The sequence below is a fragment of the Oryx dammah genome, unplaced genomic scaffold (assembly GCF_014754425.2).
Source record: "Oryx dammah isolate SB20612 unplaced genomic scaffold, SCBI_Odam_1.1 HiC_scaffold_26, whole genome shotgun sequence".
In the NCBI taxonomy this organism is placed as follows: domain Eukaryota; kingdom Metazoa; phylum Chordata; class Mammalia; order Artiodactyla; family Bovidae; genus Oryx; species Oryx dammah.
In genome coordinates, this window is record NW_024070210.1 from 17,769,033 (window position 1) to 17,796,333 (window position 27,301).

The 27,301-nt window shown below is 49.3% G+C and overlaps 1 protein-coding gene across 1 annotated transcript in view; it reads left to right on the forward strand.

Annotated features, from left to right (window-relative positions):
* Positions 1-226: 226 nt before the first annotated feature.
* Positions 227-27,301, forward strand: part of MIDEAS (mitotic deacetylase associated SANT domain protein) — a 68,427-nt gene continuing 41,352 nt past the window's right edge. Inside the window, exon 1 of the mRNA XM_040227536.1 lies at positions 227-320. The gene's annotated coding sequence lies outside the window, so the exon portion shown is untranslated. The remainder of the gene's footprint in view (positions 321-27,301) is intronic.

Genomic DNA, 27,301 nt, shown 5'->3' on the forward strand with positions numbered 1-27,301 from the left:
GAACCCCAACACCATCTTCCCGGATCCAGCACATCTTCAGCGCTGAAACGACCAGGCTGGAGCCAGCCTCCCTCGGAGGGACGCAGGCGGACCGCAGCCCTCTTCCCTCCGCGGCCGAGGGCGCGCAGAGCCGGGGGCGCGGGCGGCTGCAGGGCCCGGCGCGCCACCGCGCGAGCTGCTGGGTCGCCGCCCGGGCCGCGCCACCCGCTCCGCGAGGAAGTGACGACTGCGCCGTCCCGAGAGCAACAAAGTTTGAGTCTGCGGGCCCTGCTCGCCTGCGCCCCGCGCCCCTCCGAGCGGCCCCGGGATCCAGCGCGCAGGTGAGTCGCGGGGCTCGGCGCCCCCGCTTCGCAGCCGCGGCGCCGCCGCGGGGGCCCTCGAAACGCTCGGGGTCCGGGCTCGGCGGCGCGGGCGGGGAGGGCCGGCGGCGCTGGGGTGGCGTGCGGGGGCCGCTGCAAGGAGCGAACTCTGCGGCCGGGATCCGGGCCCCGGCTGCGACCCTGTTTGGCCGCGGGATTTCAGAGCAGCCCGGGGCTGCAGTCGGGCCTCTCCAGGCACCATTGGCGGGCGCAGGGGTGCAGGGAAGGGGCTTCCCGTGGCTGGCGTCCCGGGCTAGTACTCTGCCCTGGGTAGGGGTGGGGGCGGCCATCCCGACAGGCTGGGCGCAGCCGTCCCCCAGACCCCGCCCGGCTTCCCAGGGATGCGCGCTCGCTGAGGTTGCAGGAAGGAAGTTAAAGGAACTACCCCCCCTCCCCCCCCCCCCACTTTTCTTTGCTTGGCCCGACAGTGAGGAAGAGCACAGCCACTTGGAAGTTTGGGAAACACCCCTACGCATTTCCAAAAGGCAAAACCCAGAACGGCCCCAAAGTCCCCTTTGAACGAATTCCTCTCACTCCCCCACCCTCTTCTCCTCATACACCACGTCCCGAGCCCGACAGCAATCACTAAGGCCTAACACTTTGCAATTTAGCCATAAAAACTGTCAGCACACCCACATACATATGTGAGTGTTTTCTATATAAAACTCCCAAACCCGCTTCCAGTGGGCTCTGAGGCATCTCGCTCTTTTTCTGTTCTTCCCAAACTGCTAGGGTTTGCAGGAATGTGCTTGGGAACTTCGACGGTGGTTCGCGCGGCCTTCGGTAGCCTCGTGGCGTAGGTTTTTTTTTTTTTTTTTAAGAACAGCTGAGAAGTTTATGACATCTCTGCAAAGTAACTTGGGACTGGCGGGCCGGGCGGGTGGCGCCCGGGCTCCGGGACTTGGAGTCTGCAACTGGAGCGGCAGCGGCCGCGTCGGGGACGCGTTGGTGTGTGCAGGAATGTTCGTCGGTGCGGTGGAGACTCCGACATGGGATGTCTAGAAGTTGAATGGATCAGTTCCTAGCAGCAGCTTCCTGCCGGCCTGTAATTACAGCGTGATTGCACAGTCAGGCATTGTTGGCCTGGATGTTTATACACAGGCTATTGTGCAAGACCTCGGTGGCAGCGAACAAAACGCGTATTTGCATTGCAAATGCCCAGGACAGATCTGGGTCTGAGCTGCAGTCGCCGAGTTCTTTTCGGCCTTTCACCTTAGCGAGGTGATTTATTTCCTCGCCTCTCCCTTCACCTCTGATAATTTGCCAAATGGCCAGAGAAATAGAGTGGACCCGGGAGGGCAGGATCCTTCCACTCCCAACCTCCTGAAAACTGTCCCAGGAATTGTACCCTTATTTGTGCCTGTAGAAAATGTGGGATGACGTCAGCAGGAAAAGGAGATGGGAGATGGCTATCGACCTCTCTAAACGGGAAAGCAGTTTGAATTAGCAAAATTGCATGGTGACTGGCTTGGGACCTGGCTGCAAAGAGGACACGTCAGACATGTGTGACTGTGCTGGTGAGCTAGACTTTGAGCCGTCAAGTGTCAGATGTAGAAACTTAGTAGGTGGGTCGCTAATTCCTTTATTGTGTTCTGGGCAAAGGGAAAAGTGCTGGGTCTTTGAGACTGTTGTTTGTGGCCAGTGTCTGGGGTAGGGGTGGAGGAGTGACTCATATTCTTTTTCTCCAGAGGAACCCCTCCCTCCTTCCTGAGCAAGCCGGGCTACACGGACCAGGGTTGAGGGGGTCCTCACATGTTCTGAGCTGCCATGCAGCAGGAAGGGAGCTAAGCCTTCAAGTGTGGAAAGAAGGCAAACATTTTCCTTGAGGGCCTCAGAGGTGGCTAACTATAGCAGAGGGATTTAAAACACAGTCACAAACATGGACAGGCTGCATGCTGGGCCTTTCTTCCAACATGCCAAATCTCAACTCACTCTTTCTGTGCCCTAGGCAGAAGGTTCTGCCAGGGCAGCACTCGGACCTGCTGAGGGAACTGTGTGACTTGGTGACGGGTACCCATGGCCCAGCACCCCGGAGCTTCCCCATGCCTGGCCTTCTCCCCAACCAAGGAACGGAGTTTCACCCAGAGGGAAAATGCTGTTTTGCAACCTCATGCCAGCTGCATGTCACGGGCACAGTGACCATTTGTCCAACTAAAACATTAGGGCATAATCCCTGGCAGACACCTACGTGCTTCCAGAGACTCAAGGAAGAGCACGTGAAATCGGGACATTTCTGGAAAGTCTGGGACATCCAGACACAGTTGCCACAGGGGAAGGAGGGCTAGAGCGAAATCACTGTAAAGGTGGGAGTTCCCATGAGTTGCACAACTCCTTGTGTTGTGTACATTTGGGTTTTTACTGAACTTGACTGTCAAGGTCCTGGTTAGCTGCATCATCTGATCAGGGCTACTTTAGTAAGAGCCCACTGGTACACAGCACTAGTCTAGAGGGGAAGAGGAGGGGAGCATTCCCTTCTGACTCCGGAGGAAAGACGGCTTTGAGTTTGCAATTTTTTGTCTTCATATAGACTGTGCAGAGACTTAAAGTGCCCAAAGGCCTCCTGGGATTGTGGGAGGAGAGCGGAGGAGATGAACCTCTAGAAGAGGCCAAAGAAAGAAGGACTCAGGGCTTCCCTGGTGGCTCAGTGGATGAGAATCCACCTGCCAAGGTGGGGGACTTGGGTTCGATCCCTAGTCCAGGAGGACCCACATGCCAAGGAGCAACTGAGCCGGAGTGCCATAACTGCTGAGCCAGTGCTCCAGAGCCTGTGCTCCACAACACGGGAAACCACCACATCTAGAAGCCTGAGCACCGCAGCTAGAGAGCAGCCCTGCTCGCCACAACTAGATAAAAACCTGTGCAGCAACAAAGACCCAACGCAGCCAAAAATAATAAATAAATAAATAAAATTATTTTTTAAAAAAGGAATCAGACACTCCCCACCCATGGAACTGTAGAGCCGCCTGGAGCAGTCACCCGCCCTTGTCATCAGTTCAGCCTGGCTGATTTTTGTGTCTAACTCAGGCCCTTCCCCGGCTCACTCAGCTTTGCCTCTGTATTCACAGAATTTGCAGTTGTACACAGCCCAGGTTAAGACCGGAAACTTAATCCTGACTTCCTCTCCCACTTTACGTAAATGCTGATTTATGGCCTAAAGTGACTGCCCAGTTCGTGGCCCCAGAACAGCCCTGCCTCCTGCCTCACTATGCACGTGTAGGAATAATACCGACACTTGACAGATTTTTAAAAAATCACTTTATTGTTTTAAGAGGAGAAGCTGTCTGGGTAATTAGGAAGCTCCCAGTAGCTTTGACAAAAACTCTGAGGCTCCACTCAAGAGAGGCAGATGAAGTCCCCCTGGAAGATGGTGGTCTTAGTGTGGAGGCCTTTTATGCTCTCGGGCCCAGTATTTATATTTCTGTTCATCTGCCTCCTCCCAGCCGCCTCCCTGCACCACAAGCCTGTGTTTTGACATCACAACTAACCTCCAAAAAAGGAGGCAGAACCACTGTAGCCAAAAGAGGGCATTCCAGACTCTGAAGAAAGTGCTGCAGTTTTCCAGACGACTGGTAGTTCTGTCCTGCAAATTTGTTTCCTTCTTTAAAATGTGTCCCCCTTCTTTTCTCATTCTCACTGAAGCATCTCTTTGTGAGACCCTTAAACCTTTTCCTTTTCTTCTTCTTCTTCTACATGACACAGGGCACTGCTTTACGACTTTCTGTCTCAAGTGCCACTTGAAATACACACAGGTCTTTGAATGAGCCTGGGATAAAGGGCTCCTCTGTAATCTCACTTAAAAACGCCTGTTTGCAAGGGTCACCCTCCTGCTCAGCAACCTTCAATGGCTCCCCACTGTCTGCACGGTAAGGATCAAACTTCTAAGCTGGCAGTCGGGGCCTCCCACACAGGGGTCTGGCCTCCGCCGCTCTCCTGCCCTAACCCTCTGTTCTGACCCTGTGACCCGCTCTGTGTGTCTGTCCAAACTGCTGGTGGCAAGCGTTCCTACCTTTCATGCTTTCCCAGAAGTCTGGAATGCCTTCTCTTTCCTCTTTCCCACTTGGCTTAGTCTTGCTGTCCTTTTTAGCCTTGTTCTTGTTTCTCTCTTTAAGGATTTCCTCTGTTCCACCCTGTGGGCCTCTCCCTGAGATTCCAGTAACATCCACTGGGGCCCCCTGATGGAGGAACCTTGAAACTTGGTCTAAAGGACTTTCAGCTTTGGATTCTAGCTCCAATAACATCTTTCATCTGGCTTCATAAATGTGCTTTTGGGTGGATCAGTGTTATCACTTTTAACTATACTGGAAGTCCCTGTTTTATTTATCTTTGTCCTCCCTGGTGTTCCCAGGGGATGTCTGATGAGGAGGATGATGGTGGTGATGGTGAGGTTGCAGCAATGCAGTGGTCTTCAGATATTGTTGGCTGTGCATAGGCACACACACCCAAGCCAAGCACCAGGAACCACGGTTCCCAGTCTTTATTCTGAACATCTAGCCATCTTCCTCCTTCCGCCTGTTAGCCTCTCTGGTACCTCCTGGCTTTGCAGCTCATTGTTTGGCTTCTTTTCCAGTGCCTCTTCCCCCTGGGTGCTAGACAGAGTCTGTCCAGCTTCAGCACTGGCTCCTTCTTGTCTTGATTTGAACCTAGCTGTGCAGAGACTAAAAGTCCCCAAAGGCCCCAGGATGTCCTAAGCCTGAGCACTGGCTAAGGTGGGGGAGACTATCCATTTCTTGGGTTGGCCTGGTCCTCCAAGGGAACCAACTGATACAAAGAACAGGGGAACTCTCAGACAAGAATTATGAGGAAGGCAAAGAGATGCTTCCTGGTTGACTGCAGCTTTGATTTGCTCAAACAGGTATTGACCTATAAAACTAGACTATACTATAATGCTGAGTCTTGGGGAGATCCTGGCTGAACCTTAACTTTAGGCTTAACTGGGAGGATTCTGTTGACTCCACTCAGTTCTCGTGCTATTAATCTCAACCTTGCCATATAAGCTAGAGTCTTTCTTTTTTAATTGAGATATAATTCACATACCATAAAATGCACCCCATATGCTAGATTCTTTAAAATTTTTATTTAAAAATAAAATCTGGTTGGGACTTCTCTGGAAGTCCACAGGTTAAGACTCTGTGCTTCCAGTGCAGGGCTGTGGGTTTGATTCCTGGTTGAGTAACTAACATCCCACATGCCAAGTGGTGAGACCAAAAAGAAAATAAATAAATTTTAAAAATCTGATAGGTTCTTTTTTTTTCCCCTCAGTTTTATTCTCAAAAAGATAATATACAACCCAAGTTGCCCATCAACAAATGAATGGATTAAGATATATAATGTGAAGTTGCTTAGTTATGTCCGACTCTGCCATCCCATGGACTGTAGCCTACCAAGCTCCTCTGTCCATGAAATTTTCCAGGCAAGAATACTGGAGTGGGTTGCCATTTCCTTCTCCAGGGCATCATCCTGATCCAGGGATCGAACCCAGGTCTCCTGCTTTGCAGGCAGACACTTTACCATCTGAGCCACCAGGGAAGCCCATATATATATATATGTGGAAGATATATACAGAATGGAATATTATTCAGATATTAAAAGACTGAAATTCTGCCATTTGCAGCATCATGGATGGACCTAGAGAATATTATGCTTCGTGAACTAACTCAGAGAAAGATAAAACTGTATGATACCACTTATATGTGTAGTCTGAAAGATAATACAGATGAATGTATATGCAAAATAGAAACAGACTCATAGAAAACAAACCGGTCCTTACCAAAGGGGAAAGGAAAGTGAAAGAGACAAAGTTGGGGTATAGGATTAAGAGATACAAACCTCTATGTATAAAATAGATAAGCAGCAGGGATATATTATATAGCACAGGAAATTATAGCTGTGATCTTGTAATAATTTTTAATGGAATATAATCTATAAAAATACTGAATCACTATGTTATACACCTAAAATAATATAATATTGTATATCAACTATACTTGGATTTTTAAAAAACAGGTAATACATACATATAGTTCAAAATTCAATAGGGGTAAGTTATACAGTATAAGTATTAGTTTCTCAGTCATGTCCAACTCCTTGCACCCCGTGGACTGTAGCCTGCCAGGCTTCTCTGTCCATGGAATTCTCCAGACAAGAATACTGAAGTGGGTGCCCATTTCCTTCTCCAGGGAATCTTCCCAACTCAGGGATCAAACTTGGGTTTCCTGCATTGCAGGCAGATTGTTTACCATTTTAGCCACCAGAAAAGTCCATACAGTGTAAAGTAAATTTCAAAAATAGTTTCAATATAGACAATAGATTACGGTACAGACTTATATATGTACTAAACAGCCTGCTGTTTAGTAGCTAAGTCATGTCTGACTCCTTGCTACCCCATGGATGGTAGCCCACCAGACTCCTCTGTCCATGGGATTTTCCAGGCAAGAATATTGGAGTGGGTTGCCATTTCCTTCTCCAGGGGATCTTCCTGACCAAGGGGTCAAACTCAGATCTGCTTGGTGGGCGGATTCTTTACTGCTGAGCCACCAGGGAAGCTGATACGGATATAAACATATATAAATGGGCAATAGAATTACAAAAATGATTATGTATTTTAACCTTGAGAGAAGGAAGACCTTTTTTTAAATTTTTTATTTTTTTTTTAGGAAGACCTTCTTAAGAAAAGGACAAAACAGAACCCATAAGAAAATATTGATAAATTTGATAATGTAATATTTTGAAAAAGTAAATTTCCCATCCTCTAATGTTGCTCATTTCTTCAATCCTTAAGTGTCTCTGTCTTAGGCAACTACAATTTGTCATTTTTCAGCCATGCTTCCAGATGTGGCTTCTGCACATAGAAGAAAATATGAATATATAAACAAATGCTGGTGTACTCTACAGAGTGTTCTGCATTCTGCGGTTTTCACTTTTAATGTGTCTTGGAGATTGTTCTATATCAGTGCCCATAGAGCCGCTTCATATTTTCCGTTGGCTAAATTGTTTTCCACTGTATGAAAATGCCATCATTTATTTAACTGTTTTTTTAAAAAAATATATTTATTTATTTATTTGATTGCATCAGGTCGTAGTTGTAGCACGCAGGACCTTCACAGCGTCGTATGGCCCACAGGCTCTTCAGTTGTGGCGCTCTGGTAGCCCCGTGGCATGTGGGATCATAGTTCTCTGACTAAGCATCAAACTTAGGTCCCCTACATTGCCAGGCAGATTCTTAACCACTGGACCCCCAGGGAAGTTCTTTAACTAGTCTGTTGTTGAAGAGCACGTGGGTTGTTTCCAGTGTTTTGCCGTTACATGCAATGCTGCAGTCAGTATGTTGAATTCAACTTTTAACTGAAGTTTCCTGATGCACTTATAAGGGTGAAACTGGGATTTTCCTAGAAAACTGTTTCTGAAAAATTGTGCATAAACTGCACTTAATAAACCCACGTTGTCTAGAGTCTGCTGTTTCACAAAATAATCAGTTTTTAGAACTGATGAGCCTTTTATAGCTTTAGGACCTTAGGGACTGTTATCATCCTGTTTTATAGTAACCGTAGTAACAGCATCTCAGAGAATTTAAAGCTGGAAAGGGTACCTGAGGTAACTCATTTTTAACTAAAAGGTTCAGAGAGGATAAGTGACTTCTCTAAGGCTACACAGCTGCTCAGTGGAACTCAGTCAGGCGCAACCCCCACGTTCCATTTTCTTTCACCATCCTGCATCGATTGTCTTAGTCATCATAATCATCATTTCCAGTATTTGTAAATCAAGGATTTTGTTTACAGTGCTCTCTCTAGTTTCCTTCAGGCAGTACACAAAGATTTAAAAAGAAGAAACTTGAAAGAAAAACAAAACCAAAAGCCAGGGTGAAAGCGAGGTCTTTAGGAAGATAGTGGGGTGCTAGAAAGCCCAGGAACAAAGTTCTAGCACCCTCTGGGAAAGCCAATGAGTGCAAGACTGACTGTTCTCTCTGGGCATTTGTAGAACAGCTGCATTTTTGTCAACACTGCATGTGGCCCAATCAGAGATCCCCCTGCCCCTTCTCTCCAGGAGGCTGGCTGGCAGTCAGCTTCTGAGATAGGTTTATAGCCAGAAGGACCTGTCAGCTAAGAAAATGCAGTTTGGTGGAGTTGCATTTTCTGAGGATCAGATTCTAAACAGTGTGTCGGGACTTCCCTGGTGGTCCAGTGGCTAAGACTTGGAGCTCCCAGTGCAGGGAGCCATGGTTTGATCCCTGATCAGGGAACTAGATCCCACATGCCACAACTAAGAGTTCACATGCCTCAATGAAGATCAAGATCCTTTGTGCTGCAACTAATAAATAACAATAAAATAAAGTCAGTGTGAAAAGTGAAAAATAAGAATGCAATCAAGGTTAACCTTGAAAGCACCTGAGTAGGGCAGCAGGCAGCTGGCAGACACACAGGCTCTTGATACTTCATCTTAGGCAGTTCCTCTAGTTTTGGAAGAAGTTGTCATTTCTAAGGTCAGGCAGCAGATAAAGTGGTTGGCTTGAACTTGGGGGGCTCTGTAGTATGAAATATGTGTGCGTTCAAACAGTACAGTCTCACCCAGCATGCTGAACGCTTGTACTGTGACATCCCGCAGGCAGCAGGCTCAGGGCTCTTAGCCCAGGCTCACCCTTGAACAGACGGCTGGTTTATAATTTAGGAAGTAACCATAGGAGATTAAGCAAGAAAGGTTCTTTGAACAGGTGAGTAGGGTGTGATGCAGAGATCCATGGAGTTGGTTTTAAACTGCAGGATTGCAGAGGAAGGACTTAAGCTTTGGGCGACCTGTCATTGCTGTGGGGCTGGGAGAGGGCAGTGCCATGCATGGCAGACACTTTGATCTAAGGCCATAGTCCTCCCCATCTGCTCTCCTTCTCTCTTCTTCCCCTGTCTCCCCTCCCCAGCCCCCCTACTACGGGCAATTGTAAGAGGCCTGCGAGGAATCTACCCCATGAGCCTGTGTCCGCTTCCTCTGTGGCCTCCCAACAGCATGTGCTTTGGGACAACTTAGGAGTCAACGCCACTCTTGGATCCCCATTTCCACTTGCACTGGAGGTGAGAGAAGGCTCAGGATTTCCTCTAAGGAGCCTGTGCTGATGCATCCAGCTAGCATTTCGGATGTGAATTCCCAGTAGCAGTGGAACGCTGCCTGTCATGGTTTATAGAATGATTCCCCTTCCCATTCTTCATTCTTCACTCACTAACGCCATATGCAAGGTGCTGGGGATGCAAAGATAAAGAAGAGTCAGCCTCCCGCTTCAAGGGGTTCACAGTCTCTGAGGGAAACACACGCACAAAAGCTAAGAGCCATTAGTGCCACGGATGTCAGTGTGAAAGTGTTCAGGGGTCTGCAGGGCTCAGAAGCAGGATGGGGTCACTTTGTCCAGGCCAGAAGAGAGTGGGACCATTGGGCAAGGTCTAGCACGGCTCCAGTGCCTTGCCCCATATCTGTACCCAATGAAGGCTATGGAATTAATGAGGACGAGGCTTTCTGGAGGAGCTGGTGTTTGAGCCGAGTCCTGAGAAAGGAGTAGGCGTCCACCAGGTGGCAAAGGGGGTCAGGGCATTCAAGGCCCAGGGAGCAACTCAGGCAGGGCCTGGCGTGGAGGTGTGACACAACATGGTTTGCTCCGGGATCTATAGCAGTGGTGTGGTGGAGCGCTGGTGGGAGGGGGTGCAGAAAAGGGTGGGTGGGGACCAGGTCGTGGGCCAGCCATTGGTGTCAGCAGAGAGATTTGGACCTTACTCTGAGGGCAGTGGGAGCCCCTCGGGCCCCATGGATGTGTGTGTGTGTGTGAGGGAGAGAGAGGATCAGATTGTCTTTTTAAAGATCACTCACTGTGATACGGAGGATTGACTGGAGACGGGGAAGTTGGGCAGCAAAGGGACCAGTGAGGAGGTCACTGCGTGAGGTCAGTGTGGTCCCTGGGGCGAGATGAAAAAGTGTCGGAGCCAGAGCGGTGCGGGAGGGAAAAGCTGGATTAGGAAGGTGTCATGGGAGTTGGGTTGACAGGCTTTGAGGCCCAACCAATTGAACAGAGCAAGGGAGGTTGGAGTGTTTGGTTAGCTTTCTACTTGAAACATAAAGGGGAAGGAGCAGGTTTTAGGGGAGAGACACTGAGTCTAATCTCTGGAGACAACTGCAGGACATTCGAGAAAGCAGTTCTAGTGGGCAGTTGGACACTTAGGTCTTGGGGCAAGATATACCACTGGAGGATGGCAGTGGGGAGCATTGCTTCCCCCATGGACTCTAAGCAGGCTATCAATAAATGTATCATTTAAGTAACCAATAAACATATCATTTAAGTAAAAATGATTCCTTACTGTGCAGCTACAGCTTCCAGACAAGTTTCAGACAAATCTGATTACCTCCCATTAGCCCCCTGTTTGTCAGACATTCTGAAACAGACACTTGGGAATCACCAGGACACAGTTGGAGCTAGCGGAGCTGATGGCATCACCCATGGAGAGCATGCAGTTGGAGGTGAGGGGATCACCATTTAATGGGTACAGTACAAGGGGAGTCAGCAACGGAGACCAAGAAGAAAGGAAGGACATCAGGAGAGCTTGGTGTCACAGATGCCAAAGGAGGAGGAAGCGTTACATTTTATGACCACAGAGACCATGATTTTGTTCACCAAGTACAGCACATGGTACATATTCTCATATGTCTTTTATTGAGTTGAAATTGATCACCTGTTCATCCCTGGGGACATCAAGAAAGAGAGGACTGAAAGGAATGATTGACTTAAAAGTTCCTGGAGTTTTGCCATGAGTAGGGTCTTCTCATTTGATTTAACCTCTCGGAGAAATAGGTGGTACAGGTACCACCTGCCGCAGGGTTGGAATGACATGTGCAAGTTCTTGAACTCAGGTTTCTTGACTCCAAGTCCCTCTGCCCTGAACTGATGGGGAAACAGAGCAGAGTCCAAGAGAGTGGTAATGCTTTTAATTTCTGGTATTAATTCCCCAAATTGGGGCATCTACTTAGGACCAGGGTAGGATGGATCGCTATATTCAGCATTTACATGTTTTTGTTCATATCTGTGATTATAAGGTGGCTATAATCCTGTCCTATGTACGAGTATTTAAATGAGACTTTTCTCAGAGGGAAGGATAGAAGCTTGAGCAAAGGTGTTGTCTCGAGGGGCCAGAGGTGTCTGTAGAGGTCGAAGGACATGCTGGGGTAGTCTAGGTCTTTGGTCTGCAAAAGCAGAAGCTGACTCTGGCTAAATTAATGAGAAAAGGAATGTATTGGAAGAATATCTGGTGACTCACTGAATGTCCTGGAAATCTGGAGAAGGAGGCTCAGAAATCTATCAGGATCTGTGCGAAGCTGGGTAGGTGGAACTGAAGACAAAGTGGTGATGCCTCTGGCCTGGCTGCCAGCTAACCCGAATGCTGCCACCACCTCTGGAATGAGTTTTGAACTCTCCTTGATTCTTTGTGGTGTCACTCAATCCAGAGGCAGAGGTGGAACATCTGGTTGGCTGGCTTAGGTCACAAGCTCATGTTCTCATACGTTCTGGAGTTACAGCTTCCCCAGTGGCGAGTGGATCTCTTCCTTCCACAAGGACTCAAAGTGCCAGGTTCCTGAAACCTGAGGATGGGTGCACAGGCCTGGTGAACAGGTGTCCATCATTGGAAGCCAGAGCCCATCCTAACCCTCAACTGGGAAGACTGGACAGTGCAGGTCATAGGAGGTGGAGACAGGGCATCCCCTTTAGGCCACTGAAAATATCCACATTTTGATCTTAGTCGTTTGGGACTTTAGTTTCCAGCTAAACTTTAGGATCCTTTTGTGCTTTTGAGCGTTTCATTAGCAGTTGGGTTTTTCCTCTGGAATCTGAATGATTCCAGTGGAAAAGAGAGCTCATCCCAGCATCTGGATCCTCCCTGAACATTTGGAAAACTTCAGCGCTGCCTTGTAAGGACCGAGGCCAAGGCTTGGCTCTCTCTGCCTAACAGGCAGCTACAGTGTGAATTCTGTTTCTCCTCTGGATTAGGCAAGACCCACAGGGCCATGAGGTGTTTGGGAGGTGCTGTCTTGCTTTCCACTGGAGGTTGGCGTTTTGGCTTCAGGCTTGGTTTGTGGAGGGCTTCCCTGGTAGCTCAGATGGTAAAGAATCTGATTCTGACGGTAAAGAATCTCCTGCTGTGCGATTCTTAGGTCAAGACACGACCCAGAGACTAACACTTTCACTTTCGCTTGGTGTGTGGAATGATTGCGGTCCCTGGTGCCCACTCTGTCCAAAGCAACAGGACTGGGCCCTTCTCAAGTTCTGATGATGTCAACCTGGTGGAGGCATTTTAGCCAATATCCTGGCTGAGAAAGAACTAAAGGAGCTTGGGCTTCATCTGCCTGGGACTGGCAGCACTGCCAGTCACATCTCTGCCCAGTTTCTTCATCCAGACGAGGTGTTGATTAGATGAGCGCCAGCTCCCTTCCTGCCCCCAGGCCCTCTGGTTATAACTCTGAAGTAAGGACTGCTGCTGCTGCTGCTAAGTCGCTTCAGTCGTGTCTGACTCTGTGCGACCCCATGGATGACAGCCCACCAGGCTCCGCCGTCCCTGGGATTCTCCAGGCAAGAGTACTGGAGTGGGTTGCCCCATCTTGCATGAAATCTTGGTCACTCAGTTCCAATAAACTTAGATGAAGCAGTTCATTTGCTTTAAAGAGAAAAATGCAGTTTTGAACTTTTGGACTCATGTCTATGGTGGCTGCCAGTGTTTCAGGAGATTTTTTCCCCTGGTGCCTTGTTGGTGGGGAGCTGCTGCCTCCATGCAGCTGAGTGTGTTAAGGGCCGAGTTCTTGCATCCTGGACTGGAGGTGAGGCCTGAGCCTGAGGCCTGCTCACCAATGTGGGGTCAGGGTGACACCCAGGAGGGACGAGCAGGAGTGTTCCTGGCCAGTGTTGGCTCTGGCACAATTTGCCCCCTTTTGCCCATTTCTGTCCAGATGAAATGGAATCGCGTTAAAAACAACACTGAAGCAGAAAAAGAAGTCTTGAGGGATCTGAGTTATGTTACTGAAACACAGCTTTGATCGTGAAAGTGAAAGTGTTAGTCGCTCAGTCATATCCGACTCTTTGCAACCCCACGGACTGTAGCCCCTCTGGCTTGTCTGTCCATGGAATCCTCCAGGCAAGATTATGTCACGCCTCTTAAAAGCCTTTGAGGGCTGCCCAAGTCCTGCAGGAGGAAGCTCCCCATCCTCAGAAAGGCGCCCGAGGCCCTGGGAGCCCCAGCCCACCCCTCCTGCCGCACTCACTTCCCTCGAGCGGCCCTTCGCGTAGCCTCTGCTCCTCAGCACGGCGGTCAAGCCCCTGTGCCTTGTGCCGTGTTGTTCCCCTGCCTGGAACGGCCTCCCTGTCCGTTTGCTGGCGGATGCCCACAGAGCCGGCCAGAAGTCCCCTGCTTCCTTGCTGCCTTCCTGAGCCGCCGCCCTAGCATTTCTGTAGTCGCGCTTCCCATAGGAGGAGGCTGGCATCAGCCACAGGTGTGCCTGACTCCTCCCTGGCCTGGCACCCAGTAGGTGTCCATGATGTGACTGGAGGGTGGCCTGAGGGGATGTGAGGCTGCGGGGGGCGGGGAGGGGGACAGGCCCAGGACCTGGCCTAGGTCGGGGGCACTTGTGGTGAGTGAGCTGACAGTCTCCCTTGGCACCTGCGGGGGAGCCAATACCCTGGGGGCTTCGCTGTTGCTCTGAGCCTGAGGGAGACCCGGGTGAGGGGAAGAAGGGGATTTAGGGCCACAGAGAGCCAGCACATGGGTCTCCCTCATCCTGGAGAGGACTCTGAGGAGGCGATGGCAGTGAGGAGCTGGTTTGAAGGTGGCAAAGACTTCCCTCCCCCATCAGCCCAATCCCTGAAGAAGGAGAAACACCAGCTGCCCTTGGAGGACATGCCCGGCACTGTCTGCCGGCTTTGCACAGAGAAGGAACTGGGGAGAACGAGTCAGCCAGACCGTGAGGGGAGACCTTGAGGTTTTAAAATGAAAGCCCTGTTGAGTCAAGTGGTGGTCAGGACAGGCTGCTCTGCAGCTCTTCCTGTCGGACGGGGTGGATGAGCACTCCCTGACGACGACTGCAGCAGGGGGCAGCAGGGGCCCCAAAGCAGGCAGGTGGGGTCTCCTTCTGTCTATAAAATGAGATACTTAGACACATGTGGTTCTTTTCCTGCTCAGAAATTCCCCAAGCCTGTGAACGGAGCCTGGCAGGCAGTGTAATTTATGATGCCTCACAGTGGGACCCGTGTTACCTCTCAGGGGCCCTCCTGGTGTGGAACAGTTATCAGGGATCTGCATGCCACTTAAAGAGAGAGCTGTGGAGAGGCATCTTCCCTGCCATGGCCGATGAGGTAGACTTTCTTTCGGAAAAGATTTTCTTTCTCCAGGTCGACTCTCCCTTAGCTGCTGAGTCCATACACACATAGTCCCACTTGACTGCCAGTGAGTGCGTGGCCTCTGTTGTTTGCAAAATATGTTTGCAGAACCCGAAAGCACATAGTTTCTAAAAGCTCCTTTAGGAACCCACTGAAGTATGTCTTTGTTCTTGGCACCTGGAAGGTCAGCCCAGAGGAAGCTTGGGTGGTGGGGTTGGGTTGATGTTCTGGGGAGGTGTTGGCCCACTTGCGGATTTCTTTTCAGATCTGCTTTTGTTTCTGCCTCCTTGGGACCGGCTCCCTCTTCCTGTCCATCTCAGTCCTTCACCTTCCCACCCACATCTCTGGCCTCCTTCCTCGTCCCTCCCCAGCAAATTCAGTGGCGCTCCCTCTAACATCCATTCGGTCATAGGGTTTATGCTTCAGACGCCCAACCCACAGTGGAAGCTGGGAAAAGTGGACTGACTTTAAGGGTAGATGTTGATTGGCAGGATTGGAAGGTGTTGTCAAGAAAACTACTTTGGAAAATAGATAATCAAGATAACTCACACAGAGCAATATATCTTTAAAATGTAGAACTTGAAGCTATAAAGAATGTTAATTTCCTTTTACGTATTAGTATTACTATTGGGAATTTATTCTAAGGAAATAATTCTAGATAAGAAAAGAGCTATATGCACAAAGATATTTGTAACAACATCATTTAAAATAGCTAAAAACTGTAAACAGCCTGAGTGTTCTACATGGCTACATAATTTGTGATACTTAGACTCAGTGGACTATTGTGCCAACAATAGTCTAGTATGAAGTAGCGTGAGTAGTCTGTTGGACTAGTATGAAGATGATAGTAATTTATGGGAAAATGTTGAAGAATTGTGGAAAAAGTGGCTTCTGCTTTAACAGGCAAAACTGCAGATATACTTATTTAATGAGTGCATAAAAACTGATTACCTTGGCTGTGGTGTAAATTGTGATATAAATTGGGATAAGGTAAACACAAGATTTAGGTGACGTGGTCATGAATGGAGTATTTGTGTGTTTAAAATGTATAAATATATACATTTATATAATACTTTAATATATATTTACATCAATATCTCATTTAGAATTCTTGCCTGGGAAATCCCATGGACAGAGGAGCCTGGTGGGCTACAGTCCACAGGGTTGCAAAAGTGTCAGACACGACTTAAAGGCTAAATAACAACAACAATACTTATATCAATATAACACATTATATATTAATATACTTTATTATACTTTTATAACATTATATCCACATACTTTAATATATATTGTATTTATACAACATTTATATTTGTTGTTGTTGTTCGGTCCCTAAGTCATGTCTGACTCTTTATGACCCCATGGACTGCAGCACACCAGGCTTCCTTGTCCTTCACTCTCTCCTGGAGTTTGCTTAAACTCATGTCCACTGAGGTGATGATGGCATCCAACCATCGCATCCTCTATCACCTCCTTTCTCTCCTGTCCTCAGTCGTTCCCAGCATCAGGGTCTTTTCTAATGGTCAGTTCTTCACATCAGGTGGCCAAAGTATTGGAGCTTCATCTTCAGTCCGGATATTCCGGACTCCCTTGATGGCTCAGATGGTAAAGAATCCACCTGCAATGCGAGAGGCCTGGTTTCGATCCCTGGGTTGGGAAGATGCCCTGGAGGAGAGCATGGCAACTCACTCCAGTATTCTTGCCTGGAGAATCCCCATGGACAGAGGAGCCTGGCGGGCTACAGTCCATGGGGTCACAAAGAGTCAGACACAACTGAGCGACTAAGCACAGCACACAGCACAGGTGTTCTTGTGTTGACTGGTTTGATTGACTGGTTTGATCTCCTGCTGTCCTACTTTAATATATATTATAATTATATAACATATAAATGTATAAGCTTATATATATTTTACTTGTATTACATAATTATATACTTTTCTTTAAAGACCTTAACCTATCAATGTCTTTGGATCTGGGTGGGAAGGAGGCCCCAGGGGAGGAACTCCAAACCTCCCATCTGCTACCACCTGAAAGAAAGAACTGGTATGTCTTATCAGCATGCTGCACTGCAGGGGCTGGAGAATTCAGATTGGCTAACTGAGTCTTTTAGAAGCAGGAGGCCTGACTTCATAGGCTGACTAACTACGTAACTTTGGGGCTCCCAGCATGGACTCTGCCTGGTGCAGGCTATCCCCAGTGGCCTCAGAGTCCCAGATATTGTTTGCACCTGGGTTTCCAGGGCTCCAGCCCAATGAGCACGTGTGGCCCTGAAGCTGAGACTCTGGCTCTGAGCTGCCCACTCACCTCTGCCTGGTCCCGCAGGCCTAGCCGCAGTGGGAGGCAGATTCTCTCTTCTGCAGTTCACACAGGCAGCAGAGAGGGTGTGATTTGCAAACTGACCTCCTGTGGCCCTGCCTGACCCAGGTGGAGCCCCAGTGACTTTGTGTCTTGGATGTTTGCAGGGTTGCACATATTCATTATAGTATTGAAACTTAGCAAAAATTAGAGTTGCCCTTTAACCAACCTCGGGGGGCTTCCCTTGTGGCTCAGCTGGTAAAGAATCCTCCTGCAATGTGGGAAACTTGGGTTCGATCCCTGGGTTGGGAAGATCCCCTGGAGAAGGGAAAGGCCACCCACTCCAGTATTCTGGCCTAGAGAATTCGCAAAGAACTGGACACGACTGAGCGACTTTCACTTCACTTTAACTAAGCTCAGGAAGGAAGCCCCCACATTCATCCAGTCTCTCTCTCTGGCTTGGCCCTCTGACCCCTCCCATCTTGCCAAGAGCTCTGCTGGGACTTGCAGCTGCAGGTGTGGCCTGTGGCTGAGCAGCTGACTGACTTCTGACCGTGTCTGACCACCTTGTGTCTCTGGCATCTCAGGACCTTGAGGCGCCTAGTGAACAGCCTTCTTACCCACCTCTCCCCCTTGGATTTGCCTCCCTGTGTGGAGCCTTCTCCTGTCTTTTTTTTTTTTTTTTTTTTTTAATTGGAGTATAGTTGCTTTACACTGCTGTGTCAGTTTCTGCTGTATAGCAAAATGAATTGGCCATCTGTCCCCTCTTTTTTGGATTCCTTTCCCATTTAGGTTGGGCTTCCCTGGTGGCTCAATGGTAAAGAATCCGCCTGCAGTGCAGGAGATGCAGGAGACGTGGGTTTGATCCCTGAGTCAGGAAGATCCCCTGGAGGAGGGCATGGCAACCCACTCCAGTATTCTTGCCGGGAAGATCCCATGGACAGAGGAGCCTGGTGGTCTCCCTTCCGTGGGGTCGCAAAGAGTCAGACACGACTGAAGTGACTGAGAACACGTGCCCGCCCATATAGGTCACCACAAGCACTGAGTTCCCTGTGCTATACGGTAGGCTCTCATTAGCTATCTGTTTTATACACAGAAATCTCCAGTGTATCCCCTACCACCACCCCACCCCAGCTTTCTGTCTCAGTATCCACGCTTTTGTTCTCTACGTCTGTGTCTCTATTTCTGCTTTGCAAATAAGATCATCTTTGCCATTTTTCTAGATTCCTTGTCTATGTGCTAAGACACAATGTTTGTTTTTCTCTTTCTGACTTACCTCACTCTGTATGACAGTCTCTAGGTAGCCTTCTCGGTGGGGAACTTTCTTGTCACGTGGAGTGTCTGGAGGGCCCACGATCATTCTTTCCCTGTGACTAGCACAGTCCAAGGCAGGAAATGGAGACTCCTTGTGTTATTTGGAGTCCCGGGGTGGGTGGAGCCAGGAGAGCCCTGGGCAGACCTCAAGTGGGCAGGTTGGAGCCTGCTAACGCAGAAGCCGCTGCAATAGAATGTGTGGAGAGATGGGTTTATCACAAGCCTACATGCGCTCAAGCCAAATTCCAGAACTCGCAAAGATTTGGAGTTTGTTGTTCCATGATCAGACTGAAATAGGGCCCTGTGGCTGGAGGTTTGCCGGGGTCAGAGGGAAGCTGGAGAGCATGTGGGCCCAGGGCTTGCCTGGATACTCACGAGGGTACTCAGGCCAGTTTAATGTCCTTCATGTCACACAGGCTTGTGCGTGGGTGTCACTCAGGTTGTGCGTGGGTGTGGAAGCAGAGATGAGGAATATCCACGTGCTTCCCTTGAATATCGTGTTCATTCTTCGATGGTGTGGTCCCATTCCCACCCCCTACAGTGATCTCGAGCCAAATCCAAAGGGACCATTGCTGGTTGGTGTACTAACTGATACAGAATCTAAGTAACAGGCTGTCTTCCTGAACCCAGGACCCAGCAATAACTGCTTGTCTCAGTTCCCTAATTTAGAGACCATGTGCGTGCCCCAGGGTTGTCAGCAGCTCAGTTTCTTGTAGCTTGAAACACATTTCCATAGAAACATGCTATAAATGGTGGTTGGGCTGGTTCCTGGGCTAGCCCGCAAAGAGCCCCAGTGTCACCTACGAAGTTGCTGAAATAAGGTATTAGTAAAATTGAGAGCGCAAATGCAGCAGTTAAGAGCTAGCACCCAGGACTCTGGAGGTTAAATGGCGCAGGTTTATTTGTGTCACTTTGTTTCTTGGGCAGAAGTGTCTTTCAGAGCCCTCCTCCTGCCCACAGTCATAACCCCTCCTCTCCCAGTTTACATTCCTTCTTCCTTCCTCATCAAGGCAGGGGGCAGGACTTACCTGTGCCTGGGACCTGGGCTGGGGTATTTTTATGATGAGGAAATTCTGTCCAAAGGCCTTTCCATCCTCAATATCATCATTACCATCATCATCATTATCATCATCATTATTATTTAAACCATCTTGATCATCTTAACAGAATAAACATTACACCTTGGCAGTTTGCACTGTTTGGAATTTTCTGATTGCTGCAAAATGTTCCTACGGAGTTTTAACATAGTTAAAAAGTCCCCCTCTACTTTTTTTTGTTCTGATTCTGTCACTTAACATGAGTTCATGGAATGGTTTCATCAGATTGTTTCCTTGTGTCAATCCTTTTGTATTTCATTCTGTTACCATCCCATCCTGTAATCTGAATGGAGTTCCATTTGGGGGGAGTCTAAATACAGGCTCCTATGAGCCTTTTTTCTAGAAACTCCTTTGAGGTGGTAGTTTGAGTTGTTTTCATGGGATCTGGTCTCCTGACTGTAATAACCTGATCAAGTCTTCAACTCTTGCAACACAATGTGGAATCACATTCTAGAAGGATCTGAGCAGATTACAGCAGCACCTCAGTGTATCTGCAGCTGTTTCCTGATGACCTGTCAACAGCAGGTTTCTTGTTTAATTTATTTACTTATTTTCACGTTGACTCGGGTCATAATGGGTCCTTAATGGTGTTCTAATTTGCATATCTCAAATTGCTGCTGAGACCCGGCATTTTTCCTCCTGATGATTTACTGTTTGTCTTTCCTTATGTGTCAAACTGTGCTCATCTGTGACTGTGGAGCCTCCCCTGCTTACAATTTATCTCCTCAGAACCACTTTCCTGTTGGGAAATACAAAGTCCTGCCTTCCTTCCCGCCTCCTGGATGGGGCCCTGCCCCTCGACCTGGACTAACTCCTCTCCACTCTGGGTGGGGGTGGGAGATACCAACGAAGGGGGCGCTGTGCATGTGATGGAAGCAGAGGGGAGGTAGGTGCCAGGCAGGGGCTTGCCTGCTGATTCTGAAATAGGTTCATTAAAGTGACCTCCTTGGAGGGAGGCTGTGCTGGGAGATTCTGGGAGGAGCCAAAGGCAGATAGGGCTGCAGAGGGCACCTGAGTGCATCTGGTTTAAGGGTCACCCACTGAAAGGCTGGTAGGGAGTAGGGGGATCTCAATAACAGAGGCCGGCTGGGTGCAAGAGAACAGCACAGGCTAGATGATAAATGATAGTGACCTGTGGCCTAGGAAGGGGTGGAATCTGTGGAAAATTGGAACGTGTACCTCCCATCACAGTGCCTGGCACAGCTACATGACTCCACCCCGGAGAAGGAGGGCCCAGTGTAAGCAATGTTCCTTTTTTTTAATGATAAACCAGAAGTCCCGATTTTTAACTTAAATCTCCTGATTTAAATAAATGTTTGGAAATACATTTAATTCAATAAAAATAAAATACATTATATAGGTCAAATGCAGTGTATCTGGGAATGAGCCTGGCTTGTGAGCCTCCAACCTGTGACCCCTCATTACTTGATGGTTTTTCTGGGAAAATAGGCCCAGGGAGGCATCCTCATATAGCAGAGATCAGGACTCAGAAAGCCCGGCCGTCCAGGACCGTCTGTCTGACCTTGGAAGAGCTGTTTAACCTTATCTATAAAAAAGAGGATAATCGCTTCCTTGGGGTGCTGGGTGGACCCGTTGGGGTCGCATCATGTCAAGCATTTAGTAGATGCTCAGTTAATGTGTTGATAGGTCCTGCGTGGGGTCATCTGGAAAATTAAGGGAAGAGTTAGGCCCAGAACGTTGCTCTACTGACTCCTTGTTCAAAGCTTGTTTCATATCACATTGGCCTGCTTTCATGGGAATTTTCAGAGATGTCCGGACATAGGGGTCCTTCTGACCTCTGGGAAGATACAAGTCACTTTATGAGAGCTTGCCTGACAGTTACTGAGCTCATGTAATGGGGACTTAGCTCTGTGGGCTTTGCTTTACAGTCCCCAGAACCCAGGAGATCCACTCTCAGTAGCAGTAGTAATAATAATAATAATACCATACAGGGAATTCCCTGGCAGTCCAGTGGTTAGGGCCCAATATTTTCACTGCCAGGGCCTGGGTTCGATCCCTGGTTGGGGAACTAAGATCTTGCAAGCTGTGTGGCAAAAAATAATGATAATAATACCATATACCATTGACCCTAAGAAGCCAGTGATTATAAAACAACCATTATTTTAGGCAAACTATGAAAAAGAAAATGCTGCTAGTTAAACCATGATGTGCTGTCAGTTGTAAGATGCATCTTGATTTCAAGATATTAAAATGGGGGAAATGTGCATCTTAGAATGGAAGAAACAGAATGGTAATAAAGTAGTGATAGTAACAGTTAACATTTTATTGCTTACCTCAAATTTTCACGTATAGAACGTGTAAGGGACAGAGGCAAGAAAAACAGAGAATGCCATAGGAGTTAGGAGAGAGCGCGGCTGTTTTGATCCTTTGGGGCAGAGACCGAGACAGTTGGAAGTGCCTGGGATTGACAGGAAGTTCTCTGAGAACTTCCCAGGTAGCTCAGTGGATAAAGAATCCACCTGCAGTGCACCAGACTCAGGCAGATATGGGTTTGATCCCTGGGTCAGGAAGATCCCCTGAAGGAGGGCACGGCAACCCACTCCAGTATTCTTGCCTGGAGAATCCCATGGACAGAGGAGCCTGGCTGGCTGCAGTTCATGGGGTCATAAAGAGCCAGATACGACTGATGCAACTAAGCAGGAGCACGCACGCAGAGGAGGAAGGGAGTGAAGCGGATCTTGGCTGAGGAGGAAGCTAAGCAAGGAAGGATGTGTTGCAGCTGGAACTAGCTTCAGCCAGATGTCACAGGGAGCCCTGCAGTTGGCATTGCTCCAGCACAGATACGATCCCACCTTGAGGGAAGGGGGCCCCATCTTTTGGACCCACCCCTCTCTGACATCCCCCCCACCCCCAGTCAGTCATTGCCTGCAGTGCTCTCTCCCAGGAAGGGTTTCCTTTGAGAAGGGAGCAACTGTGAGCCCTTAGCAGCCAACACTCAACAGTAGCTGGGGAATGGTATACCAGCCTGATAAAAGGGGATCAGTGCGGGGGTGGGGGGCGCGGGACTCCAGTGGTCTTCACTGAAGTGGCTTTCCTCTGCTTGAAGGAGTCAAGGAAGGCTTCCTGGAAGAAATACCATTAAGCTCAAGAGCAGGGTAATGTTTACCTGTGGATGCAAGGAGGAGTATATGGGAGAAAGCAGCTGTCTTGGGGAACTTCAGGTTGTTTGACTGGATTGGGCCAGGGGCTGGGAAGCAGGGCAGAGCCAGATCGTTCCAGAACCGCAAGTGCCTGGCTAACAGCTTTTTGCAGCAGGTCATGGGAGCTTTTTTTTTTTGGCTGCACCTCGTGGCATATGGAATCCTTTTTCGCCCCCGACCAGGGAGTGAACTCGCGTCGCCTACATTACCAGGAAGATTCTTAACCACTGGACCATCAGGGAAGTCTGGTGGGAGCTATTGAAAAGGGATGTGATCACTCTGATGGCAGTATGGGTGATAAATGTCCTAGACTAGATCAGTTAGGAGAGGAGAAAAAATGGTAGCCAATACTTAGGAAAGACTTAATGTATACCATTGTTTTAAGCTCTTATCATCCCCATTTTGCACATGAGAAAACCAAGGGGTTAAGTAAGTTGCTCAAGGTCATCAAGCTGGTGTGAGCCAAGAACTGGACTCAGGTCTCAGCCTGTGCCCCTAACCTGTACATTCTCATGAATATGAATTTTGCCTTCTAGTCCAAGATGCATCATTTGTATCTGTTTTCATTTAAAAATAAGGCTTTAGGAAACTGCCCAGTGCATACACTGGATCTCAGGGGTCCTCTTCCTCCTGACCCACAGCCATAAGGTAGGGAAGCTGCGTTCCAGAGAACAGCCCATGAAGGAGTCCGTTCTGGGGCTGGTTTTGCAGGGGGCGTTGGACGGTGCTGAAACGAAGCCTTTGGGAAGCTGGCAGCTCTGGTTCTGTGAAGAAAGGGCGTTTCTGTTTGTGGCCCTGCCGGCCCGCCCTCCCTGGAGGCCACACCTGTTTTGTCCTTCTCTCTATCCCCGGCCAGACGTCTGTCCCAGAGTGACAGCAGCAACTGGGGACATCTGCAGAAGCTCCCTCTCGGGCCTGACAAAGGCACTCAGAGCCTGGCCCAGGCCTGCGAGAGAGGGAGGTGGAGGCGGGGGTCGGTGGGTGGCCCATAGTGTGAGGACAGGCTGCTGGGGCAGGGCCACGCCTGTGGAACAGGTGAGGTCAGTGTGAACGCAGGCGGAGGGCCCCCTGGGTTTTCAAGGGCAGAAGAGAAGGCAGTGCAGGGGCTTGTCAGCACACGGTGCCTTAACTTCACAGCTGGGGTCTCGAGCCCTCTGCTCCCTCAGAAGGGACTTGGCCAAAAAAGGGTGTGAAGAGAAGGCACAGGCGTCAAAGGAGTGTCCCTACTGGGGACGGGTGGGCATGCAGTGGAGAAGCTTGGAGGAAAGGACCCAAAGTGCAGGAGCTGGGCAGAAGCCTTGGAGAGACGCCTGGAAGGGACACTGAGTCAGTGCTGCAAAGAGTGTCTCTGGGCAGAGCCCAGCAGAGAGCATCACCTGAGGCTGATGGGGTGGACCTGGGGGCTTTTCAGATCAAACAGAATCTTGGTGAGGTTCTTGAAAGGGAAAAGCTAATCTTGGGAGAAGAGGATCTAGGATAAAATAGTAAAAAAAAAATAAATTGTAACCTCATATAAGTACATGGTATACAGCTATAAAACCATTTTTGTCTTTGTGATTCTCTAAATCCCTAGAAGGCATTCTTTTCTGGTTTGTGTCACAAATACTTTACAGTGCATCTCGTAGGGACCCAGAACTCAAGACTCAGAGAAGCTAAGTGTCAACTTCCCTAAGATTGCACAGTGGATTGGCTTTAGTTAGGCAGGATCCAGACTCAGTCCTGGTTCCCTGTCCTTTCTACCTACAGCCTTGTCTTTCTTCTGTTGTAACTGTAGGTCATGAGGTCCCAGAGGTAGGTAGTCCCTTTATTCTGAAAAGGGCAGTGACAACAGGACATAAGGCACGTTAGGGACATACGGTGGACTTGAGATTTCCTCAAGGGTATTTGTGCTCTCAACTCGCCACATTCCTGCAAAGGTTGGTTATTCACTTAAACACACTATGTGTGCTGGCCTGGATGGAAAGTCCTGATAGAGAAAGGACAATGGAAAAAGGACTAGAAAGCAGGCATGGGGTTTGGGGTGAAGAAAACTGTTGTAAATGAATGATGGAAACAAGGTTAATGGAGGCAGGAGGATGGGTGGTGAGAACCTGGCTTCCATGGAAGCTTCTTTTTATCTTTTAGTAACAGCTTTATTGGGATAGACTTCACATACCACAGTATTCCCCCATGCAAGTTTCTTCATGGTCTCAGGTTGCCCCAGAAGAGGATGTGAATGACCACTCAGGGCAGTGATGGGTAACTTGGCGCAGAGTCCAGAGAGCCCATGCTGTTCCTGGAAGCCTCTTGAATGCCATATTCTACGGTTACTGGGCCCCAGGGTACTTTGCTTCCTGGAGTGTTTCTCAGCAGATACACTCCCGGGGACCTGGAGCTCTGTGCTCTTTGCTGTAGTTTGTAGCTTGCTGGTGAAGAAAAGCCTGCTCTCTGGGTAAGGTCCCTGGACCATCTTCTCTTTTTTTTCTTTTCTTCTGCAATCGGCACCCTTTTTAGTTGCCCCTGTAGGAAGGGTTAGAGCTTCTAGAACCAAAACTTTCATTTCACATGTCAGTGATTCTGCACTGTCATACCTGCAGCCAAACTGACCTCCAGGGCCTTCTTAGAAGAGCTGCAGCTTTCTTTACACGTCCTCATCTGCCAGCCTGTGGGAGGGAGACTTCTGCTGCCAGGCAGGCGCCATCTGGGACAGTCTTGGGCCCTTCTCCCCTCCACGCGCACATGCCCCTTCTCCCTCTCTTCCTTTGTGAGCGAGAGCTACTCCAAGATGAGCAGGACTGTTCCAGGTCACTGACTCCTGTTTCTTACGCATCCTGCCATCCACCCCTCCTCCCTGTGCTGCTTCCTGGACCTAGCCCAGCAGCCTGGCATGGGACAGGGAGGGAGTCTGGCGGGACAAGGCTGAGGAGCGCCCTTTGGAGTGGCTCGAGCACTTGTTCCCTGGAGGCTGGGCTCTGGTTCCGTGGTGGTAGGCTCTTTTAGGAATGTGCTCCCCGGCTAGGGTTCTGGAGGGGAACGTCCCTGGGGTGGTCTGCACTGGCTCTTGAGGGGGCTGGCTCTGGGCTGGCCCAGGCCCACCTCTGGGGACCAGGCCATAGGGTCAGGATGGCTGCAGGTTTGCAGAGGAACCTGGCAGCAGTGAGCACCGGAGACCAGGTGGCTTTGCTTTGGTTCCCTCACTTGGGTGAGGTGTCATTGGGAAGGAAAACATCAGACACATAGAAAAAAACAAAAAAGATTTTGCACAGAACCTCTGCCAGGAGTCCTGGGAGTCCAGCCTCTACTTGGGGGCCTGCGTGCCTGAGCACCTCAATCCCTCAGTGACTCACTGCCTTCCTCTGGGGGAGATGGGAAGAGGAAGAGAGGTGACAAGCTATTGGCTTGCCTTGTGATCTTGTGTAAGTCACTCGACCTCTCTGAACCTCAGTGTTCTCATCCATATACTGAGTGAGATGAAACTTCTCATACACACAGGGTTGTTAAGTAGGCTGGGTGGGGGGGACATGCTTTGAGAATTGCCAGGAACAATACTGTCAGAGCAGATGCTAAATCCCAGAGCCTGGGCTTTCTTTGTTGGAGGTGGTTTCCCTGGCTCCTCTATTCATTTTTTGGCAATCACAGAATCACGGATTTTAAACTGGAAGGAATTTTAAGAGGTCATCGGGTCCAGTCCCCTGACATAATTATCTTTATTTTGCAGATAAAACTAAGTTGTCATTACTGTGACATATGTGTAAATAAGCCCTTTTCCTCCTGGGTAAGATGTGAGCTCCAGCTGCACACAGGGGCTCCCACCAGCGAAGGGGTGGAAGAGGACAGGAAGGCCATGCCTCTTAGAAGCAAGCGTGGGGTTTTGAAGGTTTCTAGGCAGAAGGTACCAGTATTGTCTCTGTCATCCACTGGGGGCAGAGGGAGGGCCAAGGTGGGGCAGGGCCTTGCCCTGCAGGCTCAGAAGGGCGGTGAGAATCACATTCTGCTGCCCCTCCCCTTCCCCCTGAGAAAGCAAAGGATGCACCTGCCTCTCAGGACTGGCCACAGGGGGAAAGCGGCTGCTGCCAGGACACAGTATATTCTTCAGTGGCTTTTCCTTCAAAGAAAAATCTCCTTCTGACCCATCTCCTTGGGAAAAACAAAAACAAATGAAAGGAGCCAGGGAAAATAGGCTCCCTCCCCAGGACTTAACTCCTGGCCCTGGAGCCTCACTGTAAGGATACTTGGGGGCCAGCAAGAACCACCTGAGTAGCAGAAATGTTTCCCATCTTCCCCGCCAGTTGAGGAGGCATCGCGGGATGGCATCAGGTGATGGTAGGAAAGGTAGGCGAACTACAGGCAGGCAGCCCAAAGCTGCCCAACTCTGGCCTCAGTTGCTAGAATTAAACCGAGGCGCTTTTTACATCTAGGTAATCGAGACATGGGTCTTTTAGGAGCTGGGACCGGTCTCTCAATAACCTTAACACCGCTAGCCAAAAAGGGAAACTGGGGGAGACTGTTAATAAAGTGCCTTGGAGAGGACTGCGCGTGCCCTACCGTATCCAAAACCAGAGTTTTCTTTGTGGAAGAAAGCGACTTGTGTCCTCCCCCAGCATCACACACAGACTTTCCTGGCAGGCCCGATGGGTTTCCAAACATTTCGTCACCGTCTCCTCCTGACCTTGGTGTGAAAGGAACGAGCCGCGTGGCCTGTTGGTTCCA